This window comes from Schistocerca nitens, chromosome 1, assembly GCF_023898315.1.
Source record: "Schistocerca nitens isolate TAMUIC-IGC-003100 chromosome 1, iqSchNite1.1, whole genome shotgun sequence".
Taxonomy (NCBI): domain Eukaryota; kingdom Metazoa; phylum Arthropoda; class Insecta; order Orthoptera; family Acrididae; genus Schistocerca; species Schistocerca nitens.
In genome coordinates, this window is record NC_064614.1 from 745004066 (window position 1) to 745007268 (window position 3203).

General features: G+C 44.6%; 1 pseudogene; it reads left to right on the top strand.

Moving 5' to 3' along the window:
* The first annotated feature begins 1578 nt into the window (after positions 1-1578).
* Positions 1579-1696, top strand: LOC126203430 (5S ribosomal RNA; annotated as a pseudogene).
* Positions 1697-3203: the final 1507 nt, after the last annotated feature.

The window sequence follows — 3203 nt, forward strand, 5'->3', positions numbered from 1 at the left end:
TGTAGAATAAAATGCATCGGTTCTTAACTGCAGAAACAGGCATATTCGATATTTGACGGTTACAGCACGATCTACCACGAATGTAAAATAATGGTTTGCGTAAACCGTACGTATTTTTTGGAGCAGAATGCGAATATGCAGTAAAAATGTAGGTTTCCGTTTGAAGATAGAAAGCTGACACCGCCTACATAGAAGGAGTGGTTAGAACGTGCCCAGTTGTAGCACAGACAGATGTCGTCTTTATTAATATTAACGTTCCATTTAGAACATTTTTTTCGTGTGGCGCACCGTTTTCGAGTTATTGGTTGTCTCAAGTTAAAACAAACGCTATGTATGTATAAGTGGCATAGAATGTTATTTAATTATTATATGTGAAAATAGTATCACACGATTTTTCATAAATCAGAAATTTTTTATAGTATTGCTAAAAGATATCTTTATTCTGTGAAACTTTGCATTTATGGAACTGAAAAAGTGTGAAATCTTTACAGCCAGGCAATCTACACCTGAAACGACTTTTCTGGATGTTACCCGTCATCTGCGGTGATACAGAACACCTTTGCTGTGGGTGATGGCACGGGCTTTGGTATTCTGGATGCCTTCCTCATTGCAACTGCATCATCTATGTAATCACATTCGTCCCCTTCTTGTTTCTCTTGCACTCTCACGTGAATATCAAAGTTGTTGTCATATGTAGACTCAGTGTTACATTTAAAAAAATGTATCGCCGTATCCTTGCGATGAAATAAGTAATCACTCACTCGATAATGTATGTTATATTAGCATATTGTAGCACATTATAAACACATTCCGTTTCAGAATTACTAAAAATAAACAGGAAACACGTTTAGTTATCGAGGGCAAGCTGGCACTACTGTAAACAGCTTCCGTCACTTCCTTCGAGCAATTGGTCAAACGCACTGGGAGCCTGGGGAAACGAAGACAAGTGACGCACGCAAGGCACAAGGCGTACTGCAACGCTGCATAGGACTGAGGAGACTATAATTCGTAAGAAGAGAAAAGATACCTCACAGCCTTACAGCTACCAGCGCAAAAGGCTGCCGTCAGACCATAGAACAGCGGCAACATCGATGCGTTACCACAGAGCCGTAAGAAGATTTCGCGTTACGTCGTTGCTTGTGCTACACGTGCATAACGGTTGCGTCAAGTCCGTCTTACTATCAGCAATCACTCTGGCCATACAGACTACAGTCATCCTCTTCGGCCCCAATATTCATTCAAATTATGCTGCAAAAATGGCTGTAGACTGTGCTAGGGCTTTATTAGCAGGTACATTTCTAAAATCTTATTAGGTCCACAGGTCCAGCAGGTCCACAAACGCACGCAGTTCAGAACCCTTTGTCTTCGCCACCAGGCTATTAGCCTACACTAGTGTGCAAAATTTTAGGACGAAAGTAACTTTCGCATGGAATGTCATTGCAAGGTAACATAGCACCATGAAATATGGACCATATATAGAAAGAACTGCTACACTATAGGACAAAAGGCAACTGAAAAATGTATGTAGTGAGAGGAACAGACAGGACCTTTTTTATTTAAAAACAATAATTACACTGAGCCAACGGCCTTGCCGCAGTGGTAACACCGGTTTCCGTCAGATCACAGAAGTTAAGAGCTGTCGGGCTGGGGTAGCACTTGGATGGGTGACCATCCGGTCTGCCGAGCGCTGTTGGCAAGCGGGGTGCACTCAGCCCTTATGAGGCAAACTCAGGAGCTGCTTGATTGATAAGTAGCGGCTTCGGCCTCGGAAACTGACATACGGCCGGGAGAGCGGTGTGCTGACCACATGCCCCTCCATATCCGCACTAAGTGACGCCTCTGGGCTGAGGATGACACGGCGGCCGGTCGGTGCCGTTGGGCCTTTATTACCTGTTAGGGAGGAGTTTAGTTTAGTTTTAATTACACTGAAGTCACTACGATTTATATGGGTGGAACATGTTTGGTAATGAGGGATGTTATCACCAGGGACAGCAATGCATGCTCTGCAACGCGCTGCATCGCTGACCACAACGTTCGTAAGGAGTTCCATTCCTCCACCATCGCCGTTGACAACTGCTGGCTGGTCGATGGTGCATGTGGACATCCTGCATTACGTCTCCCCAACACATGTCATACATGCTCGATGGGATTTAAGTCGTAGGATCGGGTGGGACAGTCCCCTTTCCGATTAATCTCTCATTTCAAGAGCTGCTCAACCTACGCATTTCGAAGCGGCCGCGCGTTATCATCGATAGAAATGAATTCAGGGCGGAATTCATCCCTGGAAAGAATCATTTGGGGAATGAGTGCAGTTTTATAATAATGCTGACCAGCGAGTGTACCATGTTCAAAGATTTGGAGGTGAGTACACCCAGGTAACTTTGTGCTTCCCCACGCCATAATACTTAGAGCACCTAAACGATCATGTACGACGATGATCCTGGGTGTGTTGCGTGTTCTCACCTCTCGCCGTATGAAGGTATACAATGCGCCCAGGAACACTGTCGAACGTGACCGTTTTGTAGACCAGTGTTATACACTGAAGAGCCAAAGTAACTGATACACCTACCTAATATCCTGTAGGGCCTCCGCGAGCACGCAGAAGAGCCGCAACACGACGTGCCGTGGACTCGACTATTGTCTGAAGTAGTGCTGGGGGACTGACACAATGAAGCCTGCAGGGCTGTCCATAAATCCGTAAGAGTACGAGGAGGTGGAGCTCACTTCTAAACAATACGTTGCACGGCATGCCAGATATGCTCAATACTGTTGATGTCTATGGAGTTCGGTTAAAACTTCTTTATTTATTTTTGAAACTGCTGAGAGAAACTGAAATACTGTCACTTTGCTATTCTTTATCATTTCATTTCTGACCTACAGAATTGTTTCTTACAAATACAGCTCAAACTTCTTGTTGTTGTGGTCTTCAGTCCAGAAACTGGTTTTATGTAGCTCTCCATGCTACCCTATCCTGTGCAAGCTTCTTCATCTCCAAGTACCTACTGCAACCTACAGCATTCTGAATCTGCTTAGTGTATTCATCTCTTGGTCTTCCTCTACAATTTTTACCCTCCCCGCTGCCCTCCAATACTAAATTGGTGATCCCTCGATGTCTCAGAAGATGTCCTACCAACCGATCCCTTCTTCTAGTCAAGTTGTGCCACAAGCTCCTCTTCTCCCCAATTCTATTCAATACCTCCTCG